Source organism: Capra hircus, chromosome 11 (genome assembly GCF_001704415.2).
Source record: "Capra hircus breed San Clemente chromosome 11, ASM170441v1, whole genome shotgun sequence".
NCBI lineage: Eukaryota > Metazoa > Chordata > Mammalia > Artiodactyla > Bovidae > Capra > Capra hircus.
In genome coordinates this window covers 13,212,235-13,226,014 of record NC_030818.1, presented here as the reverse complement: position 1 = coordinate 13,226,014, position 13,780 = coordinate 13,212,235, and the positions used below count along the sequence as shown (strand labels likewise).

Genomic DNA, 13,780 nt, shown 5'->3' with positions numbered 1-13,780 from the left:
TCCTCTGGAAGAGGGCATGGCAACCCACTGCAGTATTCTTGCCTGGAGAATCCCATTGACAGAGGAGCCTGGTGGGCTATAGTCCACAGGGTCGCAAAGAGACAGAACTGAAGCAGCTCAGCATGCATGCATATATAAAGGCATATATAGTGAAATCTGACTCCTACTTCTATTTCTTTCATTGGTTTCTTATATATCATTTCAGAATTTCATTTTGCAAATTATAAGCAATGTATATTCTTATTCTACCCATGTTTTTCTCTTCTTCATTCTTTTTACAGCTATGCAATATTCCATGATTTTGGATGTATCGAGGTTTACTTAACTAGCTCCTGTTGATACACTGGAGTTATTCTTTTCATGCTACTATAAACAATACCAAGCATAACTATGTAAATACGCTAAGTTCATTTCTGAATGTGTCTTTCATGATGCTTCTGAAGTGGTGCAGGATATTAGATTACTGCAAGGTGACCCATTTCACCAGGCTGAGAAGTCAGCTCCTGTTCTCATTATACATAGCAATATGTAGCAAAAGACTTGAACAATTCCTTGAACCAAGCAAATGTACTCTTAGGGGACCTAGAAAAATAAAGTGACCCCAACAGAACACCCAAGATAAACCTGTTACTATTAAATAATGCATATACATGCACAAATATGCATAGAAAGTATACATCCATCAAAATGTTAACCATTGTCTCAGGATGGTACATTTATGAAGTGCTTTGTAGCTTTTCCCTGCTTTTGCCTATCAATACTTTTCAATTTTACTGTAGAGAATAAGTACTATTTTTATAATATAAAATTAAAAACTAAAAATGTTCATGAAAATTAAACTGGATGCATTTCTTCAGTCTGTCTTTTATTTGTATACCACTTCAGAGTTCAGAAAGTGTTTACATGCATCATTTTTCTTTTTTTCACACTTCAACATTTAATTCTTATATTACCCCTAGTGTCTTCACTTTGTCAAAATGCGAAAGGAAAAAAAAATGTAAAAAGAGGCTACAGATGGTGAGGCAGTTGTTTCCCAAGGTCATTCAGATAGAAAGTTGGCAGAGACAAACCTCAAACATAGATCTTCTGACTTCAAATTCTTATCAAAATCATGATCATTGCTTCCTTAGTTTTAACAATACCTTGGGAGAATTTGACAGATGAATTAAAATTATGCAGCAAGGTCATTCATTCATTCTCATATAATCAAATCTTATTGAAAAGAAAACACTGGCAATCAACCCCTGAAATTCCAGAATCAGAAAAGGGTGTGGACTTTCAGTATGCTCTTAAAATGCCCTACTGGCAAAATGTATGTCTAATATGGCCTAAAAGGAATGCAAAATAAAAGCAGCATTCTCTCAAGGTGGAAGAGTACCATTCCAAGACGGCTTCTGCCTCTGCCCCCACCACTGACTCCTGCTCTGGTTCTGTACCTTCCCAGGGTGTGTCTGATCACCTTATCAAATTTCAAAATATGAACAAGCCATACTTTTCAAGGGAGGAGGTGATCATATAATAATTATTTTTTAAATTTGGGACATATTGACCAAGATGATAATAAATTGGCTAGAATGTATTTTTTCTCTCCAAATGTCTCTCCTTCCTCTCCTTCTTATCTATGAGATTATAGAATTATACATTATTTTACAGTGGACATGGAGACTACCGATAAATCTGTTTGGTAAAAATACACTTTAATTCATCATTCCTCAAATTCTGTCTCATATAATTAGGTATGCTGTGGGGGTGGGTTGAATACAATGTAGCCCTTTTGGAGACTGTTAAGGATGTTAATATAATAAAGACTTTAGAGATGCCCTGCATTTCAGAAAACTTTAACCCAGTTTATTTTGACACAAAATTCTACTATGGCATAACTATTCACTTCTTATGCTCACAGACACTGCTTGAACAAATGTAACTATTAACTGAATGCCTAAAACAGATATAGCAAAAAGGGATAATTCTTAAATCTTTCCTACCACTAAGTGTCTTCACAAAGTCCCTATTTTGGTCTAGTGCACTCCACCAAGGCACAGCTCAAATGCCACCTCACTTAAGAAATCTTCCTCCAGCGTTTCATATTATGAAATACTCCTTTCTCCTGGTTCAGATAGCACTTTATTCCCATCTCTATTACCTCACTTACACAATAAATCATTTATCTGTCTCCTTGCTAGCTTGTTAGCCTCTTGAGAGTAAGTCTGATTACATTTTCAGTACCTTGCAGAGTACATACACATAATGACCTTCATGATGAATTCACTACAGTGTAAAAGTCAAATTCCCAAAAGTCAATATTTGTATTTCTAAACTGTTGATACCCTGCCAACAACCTGAGGATATTATACTTTCTCCCTAAAATTTACATCTGTTACTAAGCAGCTATGATCATAAGTTAATTCAGTTGTGACATGCCTTCCGCCCAAGCCCACTGATTTTGATTTTTGTTTGTTGTTTAATCTGCTAGGAGTATATAATAAACTTCATTATCTTTTTATATCTCTGTGCCTTTGCAACTGCTAGTTCCTATTTGGAATGCTGCCTCAAGGTTTTATTCATCTAGAAAACCTTCCTACTCATTCTTTAAGAATCAGCTTAAACAATATTTTCTCTGGGAAGCTTTGCTATCCTTCCATCCTTTCCGGAAGAGTTAAGGAATTCCTTAAGTCAGACATTTATGCATTTATTACCATGCCTCAGGCACAGAACTAAGTGCCAAAGATAGAGGATGAAGATGTTAACCCTCCCTCATGGAGAACAGTCACATAAGAAGACAGCCATATAAACAAATAACCACACTATAATAATGTCAAATGCAACATCAAAAGGAAGATCTATGCAATATTTGTGTTTGTTTGCTTGTTTGTTTTATGCAATATTTGACATGTAACAATTACTTTGTTAGGTGCTCTATTAAATACTGTCTATGATCATGGTAGACAAGTATTTGAATAGGACAGAAGTCCATGAAACTCTAAGGACCACTCTATACTCAGTTGTTTTCTGAAGAAATTGTCACCAAGGGGTTCTTTCTGTATATGCTACAGTCTGCATCATAGATAATACATGAAATCAATCCTACTTCTTTGGCTATAAACTCCCGGACCAAATTCAGAACTCTAACTAAGGACAATCTACAGGCTGAACGTGAGGAAGATCACTTAGGACATGGCTGGGTTCAAAATTTTGAAAGGTGACAAAACAATCCAATCAGATACTCTCTCTTAGGAAACACAAAGGTTGAGTGAACAAAACAAAAGAAAGTAGGTCTTCAGAGCTTAAATCCTAAACCTATCCTAAGATTCTGAAAGCACTAGGGCCAACAGACAATATGGTGGTTAAGATGATATTCCACTCTAGTTTACATTAAACCTTCATCATCAAAAGTAATATGTGTGTGTTTCTTCCTCTCAACCAACAAGGGCCTAGCACATCAGATCACCACTTCTGAAATCAGAAAACAGGCTTTAAAAGTTCAACAGCTTGACCAAGGTCACTCAGGTGGCAAATGCAGACATTAAAGACCAGATCAATCTGATTCTTCTATAATATCCTACCAGCTATATGAGTAAATGGCCTCAAAATCAACTAATGACAAGTAGAGAGGCTCAAAAGGAAGAGTATATGCACGGAGTAGAACAGAAATGTACTGGAAATCAGTCTGTTAAGAGGATGTGAAGTGGGAGGGGCCGCCCAGGGCTTTATCTTGGTCAAATCAATCTCTAATTCCAAACTAGACCTCTCTCCTGAGCTCCAGACGTCTGTCTTTGTTATTCTAATGGAGCATCTAAAAGGGCAGCACGACACCACAGTCTAAAACAGAGCTTGGCTTACAGTAAGTACTTAATAAATATTTGTTGAATAAATGAATAAGAGAATGAATTCTCAAAGCAGTTAAAGGCACATTCTACAGTGAGTTGCAAGGAGGGTTACCCTGAAATAGATTCCAGGGCTCATTTGCAAGTACGCTGGATCCTCATTATTTGTGGATCCTGTATTTGCGAATTTACCTACTTGCTAAAATTTACTTGTAACCCCTAAATCAACACTGATGGTGCTTTGGCAGTCATTCACGGACATGCACAGAGTGGCAAAAATTTTGAGTCACTCCTGAGCACGTTCCCAGATGACGTCAAACTAGGCAGTGCTCTGCTTTTTAGTTTCAGCTTTTGTGGGGATGACAAAGGACGCAGGTCAGTAGGGGGCAGTGCAGTGCAGTGGGGGTGGGGTGGGCAGGGTTTCTGAACTCCGGCACCTGTTAGGGGTTGGCCTCAGGCAAGTCGCTTAACACTTCTGTACCTCATTTTCTCTTCTGTAAAATAAAGAAATAGAATCTACCAGAATGAGTTGTATTTAGGAAAAGATTAAAATCTATGTGAGATATGAACATACTTTCCCTAGGAGCAATCGTTCAATATTCACTAATTTAGTGCTCTGTGTGATTTTATATATTCTCAGGAATAGCGAGAATCACCTGTAATTATTTATAACGAGATAACAAAAAATACAGTTAACAATTATTCGAATGGAGGGGAGGCAGTGCGAGGCTTCAGTAAGATTTTCAAGTAGGACCTCACCAGGCACAGAAGGTATGGAAAAGTCTTTTGAGAGAGAACAGTACCTACAGAGAAAAGCCCAGGTATGTGAAATAAGCAGGTAGTTTGGGAAAAGGCACTTCAGAAGGTCTGCAGCAGTAGCACACGAGGCCAGAACACTGTGCCCTGTGCTTCTCTATGCCCTGTACACATCTTCCGCTATGGAACTTCTCCCTCTGCATTTAATTCTCAGTTTCCAGGTCTCTCTTCCACCAAACTAGGAGCTCCTTAAAGGCGAGGTCTCTGAAGAAATCATAGTTATGGCTCTAAACTTGCAAAGGAGTAATTGCTAAGCACAAATACATCTGAAAAGATGGTACAAAAAGAAGTCTGGTCTTCAACTGCCACCTTATACCAACTCACAATAATGTGATAACCAATTCATAGATTTGTAATTTGTCTAGGACTTTTATTTGATGATTGCTAATAATTCTGTCATAATTTTGTTGCTGTTGTTCTAGACATCTAGGCATTTATTAGAGCAGTTTTAAGATTTTCCTCTTTTCAGTGTGATTTTCCATATAAACAGGGCTCAAACATATGGTCCATTAGACAATGCTGCCTCTTCAGATTAAAGACTCCTTTTAATTCTATTAGACTTACTTCTCTATATACAAGATACAGTTTTACCATAGTAAAATACAAGGCAGTATTGATATATGTCACAAACAAAGAAAACAACAAGAATTTTTCACAAAGGCTTGTAAAATTCTGGCTAAAACACAGCAGGCACAACGTTAAACTCACTGCTTACATTTCCCCACTAAGAACTAGGAAAAATAACTTCAATTTTATGTAAAGTCGTGAAATGAAGCACAGTTTGTTTGTTTGTTTGTTTGTTTTTTGAAGCACAGTTTGAATCTACAAGGCTTTGGACACCTGTATTCTCTTTCTTCCTCCCTTCCCCCATGCACACAGGATAAAAGACCCATCCGGCTCATCACCATACTTCAGTTTCATCCATCCCCTCAAACAAAATCCTCAGTGTCCAACATCCAAACTAATATTTTCAAAACCCTAAAGTCTCAATCAAAACTGAATATGATAGGTTACTTTTTCCCCATAAAAACTCTTGGCATATTTTATTTAGGCACAACATAGTTTGTACTTTATCTAGAAACATATGGCTAGAACCACCACTAATGAAACCCAAACTGATACATTACGAAAGTGAATACAAAATGCTGTTTTTAAAGGGATTTATTGCTATATTTATTGCCATTATTTGCTATATTATCCAAATCACAGTGCCATACAGCCATAATATGTCCTATATTTTATGACAAAGTAGGGTGGTCAAGCCATTACTTACACAGCAAATTCTCCAACACTCCAGTTAAGCTGTTTCAAGTATAACCCAATTCTATTTCAATAATAATAATAATAATACATTTAAAACTTTCTTGCTGCCAGTAAACCCTTCTCATTTGCGTTTTCAAAAATGATCACCAAACAACTATAATGGGACAGATTCCAAAAAGGATATAATGATCAAGTGCCATTTTCAGGAAGGCAAGAAGTGGCTACCATTAACAAAACTGATTAAACTCCCCAACCTTCAAAAGCTCCCCGTACTGTATATTCCGCGTCTCTGGGGTTCACCTTCCAGCTACCTGGTAGGGGCAAATGTTAGTTTCTATGAGAGATGAGGACAAAATTTAGGGGGTGGGAGGGAGCAAAGGGCCGACTCGCTGAAGAGAAGGATGAAGAGAAGAGGCCAAGGTCCCTAACTCACTAGAGATATCAACAATGAAGGCTAGAATAACGCGGGAAGCGGAGCGTGTTTAAGAAACGCAAATAAGGCGAGGGGTTGGGGGTCCGGCGAATGGGGGAGGGGCGAGATGCGCAACTCCACCTTCCCATCTCCGCGAGAAGGACGGCAGGAGGCAGCACTGGTCAGTTCGCCTAGCAGTGTGGCACGCACTCGGGCAGTGAAGGGACACGCAAGCCAGGGACTTCAGTCCGAGTATTAGAAGGGGACTGGGGGGTGGGGCAGGGGTCAGGGGAGTTGAGGGCGGGGTTAGAATAGCGCGCGGGTGCCGGGAGAAAGGGACCACAGACCGCCCAGCGCCCCCGAGGGGCAGGGGCTGACCCCAGCGGTCCCCCCTTCTCGTCGGGAGCCGCGACGTGGGACCTGCCGGCTTACCCTCCCCACAGGAGCTCGGGCAGGCGGGCGCCGTCCCTCACAGCCCCGATGGCAGCGCAAAGGGAGGCGCAGGGGCCCCCAGAGCCGGGAGACTGGCGCTTCCCGTGGGTTCTCTCTCCGGCAGCCCGGCGCGCGAGCCCACCTGCGTTAACTAGAAGCCCCTCCTCCGGACCGTCCTCCGCTACTCTTTCGAGAATCTCAGCCGTCGCCGTAGAGGTCGCCGTCGCCAGAACCGTCTCGGTCCCTAGTACCAAAGCGCGAGCCACAGAACCTGGGGAGCGCCTCTACCACTAGCCAGGTTACCTCTTACTGCACACTGGCTTCTCACCCCGCCCCCGAACCCAAGCCATTGGTTGCTGGGCACCGCCCCATTTGTCTATTGGGCCAAAGAGGATGCCGCTCAGTCACCTAGAAGGGCACGTGTGCTGGTTATTGGCCTAAATGTGAAGCAGTGCCCGCCCACTCCCTTAGTAATTTCAGCTTCTGATTGGTATTAATGTCTGTCTTTTCGCTCCCTTCGTTCTTTCCCTCCGGGTGGAGCGTCTCCTAGCGAGAGGCACCAGCTCTGATAGGTTGAATGGACGCTCTGCTTTTCCCGGATAAGGCATTGGGCCAAGGATCCGTCCGGCCCCACGTGGGGGAGGAGCCCAAAGCCCAGCATCTCTGGGTTTGTTTACACAGGCTCCTGCTCCCGTTTCCTTCCATTGGCTAAAACAGCAGCCACTTCCACCCGGTTGTGCCAGTCAGCCTAGCGTGGGGAGGTGGGGGTGGGGGGTGGGGAACGGGGCACGGAGGCGGGCTTCCCTGGGATTTCCCCAGCTGTCAATTATCAAGGGAGGTGCTTTGAGCAAGGCTGGCTGGACCCTGATGTAGCCCTCCGTTGAAAAAATTTGGCAACTTGGCCTTTATGGAGGAGCTGGAGGGAAGCAGAGGGACTGTTCCATATGTCCAGAGACAAATCTAGCTTCTTGAATATTTAAAAAATAAATAAAACCTTACTATCCCCTTGGATTTACGATGCCCAGTCTTTACTTGCCAAGACTTTGAAGTTTATCCTTTCAGGGAGTGGGATTTCTTTATGGAAGTTTTTATACATCTTTGTTCCTCCCTACCTCTCATGTTAACTGTATACATAACATAAAGTAGAAGCTAAGTAAGTGATTGATAATGATCCAAGCTCCAACCCAAGCTCTGAGTGTATGATATGGACAAGACAGTGAAGCTGCATCCGGGGTGCTTATTCTGTAGCTGAGGAAACTGACAATAAACAGGTAACAATAAATAATAAAACAGCTCAGTCAGAATGGCCATCACCGAAAAGTTTACAAACAAATATGCTGGAGAAGGTGTGAAGAAAAAGGAACCCTCCTACACTGTTGGTGAGAATGTAGGCTGGTACAGCCAAAAACAATATGGAAGTTCCTTAAAAAACTAAAACTAGAGCTACCAGGTGAACCAGCAATCCCACTCTGGTGTATATATCTGGCGAAAATAGTAATTCAAAAAGATATATGCATCTGAATGTTCATTGCAGCACTATTTGCACTGGCCAGGACATGGAAGCAACCAAAATATCCATCAACAGATGAAAGAATAAAGAAAATGTGGTACACGTATACAATGGAGTATTATTCAGCCATTAAAAGGAGTGGAAATAATGCCATTTGCATCCACATGGATGGACCTAGAGATTATACTGAATGAAGTAAGTCAGAGAAAGACATATCATATTATATCACATTTATGTGGAATCTAAAAAGAGAATAAAAAATAAAGTTAATTACAAAACAGAAACAGACTCACAGACTAAATAAACAAACTAATGGTTACCAAAGGGGAAACGTGGATGGAGGGGTAGATTAGGAGTTGCGGATTAATATGTACACAATATTATATATAAAACAGATAATCAACAATGACCTACTGTAATCTGCTGATGGGTGGGGCTGGGCTCCCTCCCTGTAGTTTGGCCTGAGGCAGCCCAGTCCTAGAGTTTGCAGTCTCTATGGTAGACTATGGGCTTCCCTGGTGGCTCAGAAGTTAAAGTGTCTGCCTGCAATTCAGGAGACCTGGGTTTGATCCCTGGGTTGGGAAGAGCCCCTGGAGAAGGAAATGGCAACCCACTCCAGTATAGGCTCTATGGTAGGGGTAATGACCCCCTCCTCCAAGAGGACTTAGGCCAGCACCCTGAGCCTCCCAGGACTGCTGCTGCCAGAGCCTCTGACCCTGTGGTAGCCACAGTTGACCCATGCCTCTGCTGAAGACTCCCAAACACTCAGGGGAATGTCTGGCTCAGTCTCTTGTGGGGTCACTGCTCCTTTCTCCTGGGTCCTGTTGCACACAAGGTTTTGTTTGTGCCCTCCAAGTCTCTGTTTCCCCAGTCTTGTGGAAGTTCTGTAATTAAATCTCACTGACCTTCAAAGTCAGATTCCCTGAGGATTCCCAGTCTCTTTGCCAAAGATCCCCAAGTTGGGAAGGCTGTTGTGGGGCCTAGAACTTTCATAACAGTCCGAGAACTTCTTTGCTATAATTGTTCTCCAGTTTGTGGATCACCCACCAGCAGCTCTCAGTTCAGTTCAGTTCAGTTGCTCAGTTGTGTCCAACTCTCTGTGACCCCATGGACTGCAGCATGCCAGGCTTCCCTGTCCATCACCAACTCCTGAAGCTTGCTCAAATTCATGTCTATAGAGTTGGTGATGCCATCCAACCATCTCATCCTCTGTTATCCCCTTCTCCTCCTGCCTTCACTCTTTCCCAGCATCAGGGTCTTTTCTAAGGAGTCAGCTCTTTGCATCAGGTGGCCAAAGTATTGTAGTTTCAGCTTCAGCATCAGTCCTTCCAGTGAATATTCAGGACTGATTTCCTTTAGGATTGACTTTTTTGATCTCCTTGAAGTCCAAGGGACTCTCAAGAGTCCTCTCCACCACCACAGTTCAAAAGCATCAATTCTTCTGTGCTCAGCTTCCTTTATAGTCCAACTGTCACATCCATACATGACTACTGTAAAAAACAGCTTTGACTAGATGGAACTTTGTTGGCAAAGTAACAAAGACGGACAGGTCATGGTGGAGAGTTCTGACAAAAGTGGTCCACTGGAGAAGGGAATGGCAAACCACTTCAGTATTCTTGCCTTGAGAACCCCATGAACAGTATGAAAAGGCAAAAAGATATGACACTAAAAGATGAACTCCCCAGGTCAGTAGGTGCCCAATATGCTACTGGAGAAGAGTGGAGAAATAATTCCAGAAGAATGAAGAGATGGAGCCAAAGGAAAAACACCTAGTTGTGGACCATGACTGGTGATGGAAGTAAAGTCTGATGCTGTAAAGAACAATACTGCATAGAAACCTGGAATGTTAGGCCCATGAATCAAGGTAAATTAGAAGTGGTCAAACAGGAGATGGCAAGAGTGAACATCGACATTTTACAAATCAGTGAACTAAAATGGACTGGAATGGGCAAATTTAACTCAGATGACTGACAGCTCTATGGTGGGGCTAATGGCGACCTCCTTCAAGAGGACTCATGCCACACGCTGCGCCTCCCAGGACTGCTGCTGCCACTGTTCATGTACTGCTGTCCTGACCCAGGCCTCTGCAGGAGACCCTCAAACACTTTGTGGGCTGCAATGCTCCTTTCCCTGGGTCTTGGTGCACACAAGGTTTTACTTTGTGCCCTCCAAGAGTCTCTGGAGGGGCTTGATTTAAACGTGATTGCACCCCTCCTACCGTCTTACTGCGGCTTCTCCTTTGTCCTTGGACGGGGTATCTTTTTTTTCGTGGGTTCCAACATCATCCTGTCGATGGTTGTTTGGCGGTGTTCTCACAGGGGAAGGTAAGCGTACATCCTTCTACTTGGCAATCTTTTAGACATGGTATTGTACAGGGAATTCTACTCAATATTCTGTAATAACCTAAGTGGGAAAAGAATTTGAAAAATGTTAAGAAGAATTTGAAAAATAATTTGAAAAAGAATAGATATATTATATGTGAATCACTTTGCTGTACACCTGAAACTAATTCAACGTTGTAAATCAATTATATTCCAATATGAAATTTAAAAAAAAATAATGAAATGTTATGCTTTGACTAAGCACTACAAAGAAAAATAAAGCAAGGTTAAGGGAATGGCTGTTTTAGGTTTAATAGTTTAAGAGCCGTTTGAAGGAGCACTGAGCAGAGACATGAATAATGTGAACAGTGGAAAGGGGGTACCATCCCCAGGGTCATTAAGCTGCACAACTAGAATCACTGGTCATAATCCTTCATGTATTTCCAGCTTGGGTCATAAGGTATATGTCCTTTCAGGATTGTCTACTCTTGTTTTAAGCACTTTTTTAAAAGCTTTATCTGATTAAATAAATAGATCTTATCAAAAACACATTTCTTTTTTAGTTTATTTAAAAAAAATTTTTTATGTCTTTATTGAATTTGTTACAATATTGCTTCTGTCTTATGTTTTGGTTTTTTGTCCACAAGGCATGTGGACTCTTAGGTTCCCAAGAGTGATTGAATCCAAACCTCCTGCATTGGAAGGCAAAATCTTAACCACTGGACACAATTGTATCTCAGTAAAAGAAAATAATTGAATGGATATGTCAGCTATATGTATGGCTGTACTAACAGACAGTTTCATAGCTTCAGATGAGTTAGTGATAAATTCATAAAGACTAAGAAGGTCTTCTATGAATATGAAGACTAATAAGTGCAAGAAAAAGACAAAAGAAAAGGCACAAAATCATACTACTTTTGATGGCTTAGCTACAAACAATAATAGCAAATACACACATAGCACTTACTATGTGTTAGGCACTGTTTCAACTGTTTTACATTTATTAACTTTAATCCTCACAGTGGCTTCGCAGGTGTCTTGGTGGTAAAGAACCCACCTGTAATGCAGGAGACATGAGACTCAGGTTCAATCACTGGGTCGGGAAGATCCCCTAGAGGAGGGCATGGCAACCCACTCCAGTATTCTTGCGTGGAGAGTCCCGTGGACAGGGAAGCCTGGAGGGCTGCAGTCCATGGGGTCGCAAAGAGTTAGACGCCACTGAAGTAACTTAGCACACATGCACAATCCTCTTAGTAGCTCATTTTTTTTTAATTGAAATTTACCTCTTGAGAGCTTCCCTGATAGCTCAGATGGTAAAGCATCTGCCCGCAATGCAGGAGACCCGGGTTTGATCCCTGGGTCGGGAAGATCCCGTGGAGAAGGAAATGGCAACCCACTCCAGTACTCTTGCCTGGAAAAGTCCATGGACTGAGGAGCCTGATAGGCTACAGTCCATGGGGTCGCAAAGAGTTGGACCCGACTGAGTGACTTCACTTTCTTTTTCTTTTACCTCTTGGCTTTAAAAAATTATTTTATTTATTTATCACTGCACTGCATCTCTGTTGCTATGCACAGGCTTTCTCTAGTTGTGGTGAGTGAGAGCTCCTCTCTAGTTGCCGTGTGTGGGCTCCTCGCTGAGATGGCTTCTCTTGTGGAGGATGAGCTTAGTTGTCCAGAGGCAGGTGGAATCTTCCTGTGCAAGGGAATGAACCTCTGCCACATGAAATGGTAGGTGGATTCTTAACCACGGGTCCATCAGGGATGTCATTTTGCACATAAGAAATCCTTGGCAAAAGGACCTTGTTGAAGGTCACACGGTGTATTCATTTCCTCTTGTTACTCTAACAAAGTACCACAAACTTAATTGTTTAAAGCGATATACATTGATTATCTTGAAGTTCTGGAGACTTGAGGTCCAAAGTAGGTTTCAGTGAGCAAAAATCAAGGGGTCTGCAGGCCTGCGTTCTATTTGGAGGCTCTAAGGGAGAGTTCATTTCCTTGCTTTTTCCATCTTCTGGAGGCCACCTACATTCCCTGGTCCATGGCCTCTTCCTCCATCTTTAAAGTAAGCAATGAGGCATCTTCTCTCCCTCTGACTTCCACTCCCATCCTTACATCTTCTCTCTCTGACTCTTCTGCCTTCCTCTTAATAAGACATATGATTACACTGGGTCCACCTGGTAACCCAGGATAATTAGTCAAAATCCTTGACTTAACCACATCTACAAAGTCTCTTTTACCATGCAGAGTAAACGAGCCACAGGTTCTGGAAATTAGGGCACTGGCATCTTTGAGAAGATATTATTTAGTCCAACGTACACAGCTAGCAGTGGAGGCAGGATTCAAATTCAGATAATCTGCCCCCAGAGTTCTTACGCTTATTATGCTGTTGCCTCTGTGGCAGTATTTACATAGTCAGCCTCGTGTTGACACTGAATATGGATTAACACTGGAAGGCAGGGAGTGGGCAAGTAGATACGGGCATATGAGAGCTAATTTCCCTTATTTCACAGCAGAAAGGCACTAGCTAGACTAAACAGATAGTTTAAAACAGATAGTTTAGAAAATTCAAGCATATGTAACCAAATTATTAATATATGAAGATACATGTATCAAAAGAAAAGGCGAAAAAGTTGAAAGTTTGCCTCCACGGTAGAGAGTGGAACTGGCAATTTTCGTTGAAAGCCTTGGAAAACCAACTGATTTTGTAAACTGTGTGCAGGTATTACTTTGATTAAAGAGATTTAATTAGAAAACCCTAAAGTGTGAATATGGGACCTTGTTTACAGAGTTTCTATTTGCAGCGTCTGCCCTGCTGGTTTTCACTCTCATGTTCCCCGGCTCCCTGACCTTGTCTCAGGATCCTGTTTCTTGCCTCTGGCTCCTTGCATGGTGACTAGATTTGGCTGAGTTCCTCAGCCTTGGCACCCTTCCTTGGACACAGCTTTGGTATTTGTCCTCCAGCTCCAAGTCTGGGCCTCTGAGTATCTAAACCTCCACTGTCAGAAAGGGGGGAACACAAGGACTAATCTAGCTTTGGTAGGTTCCAACCATGATATGTGGGTACAGAAATTCCTTCCGATTTCTATGTGGGCTGAAACCAGAATCAGAGGTAAAAGTAGGGATCCTACACCTGGGAGTTCATCTTAGGGGCAATGCAGAGAGCAGGAGCCAAGTCGTACAGCCAATATGGGATGAGTGA

At 42.1% G+C, this 13,780-nt stretch overlaps 1 protein-coding gene across 2 annotated transcripts in view; it reads right to left on the bottom strand.

Annotated features, from left to right (window-relative positions):
• PAIP2B (poly(A) binding protein interacting protein 2B) overlaps nucleotides 1-7,068 on the bottom strand; it is a 43,706-nt gene extending 36,638 nt beyond the window's left edge. For both annotated transcript variants that reach the window (XR_001918776.1, XM_005686379.3), the window contains exon 1: nucleotides 6,890-7,068. The gene's annotated coding sequence lies outside the window, so the exon portion shown is untranslated. The remainder of the gene's footprint in view (nucleotides 1-6,889) is intronic.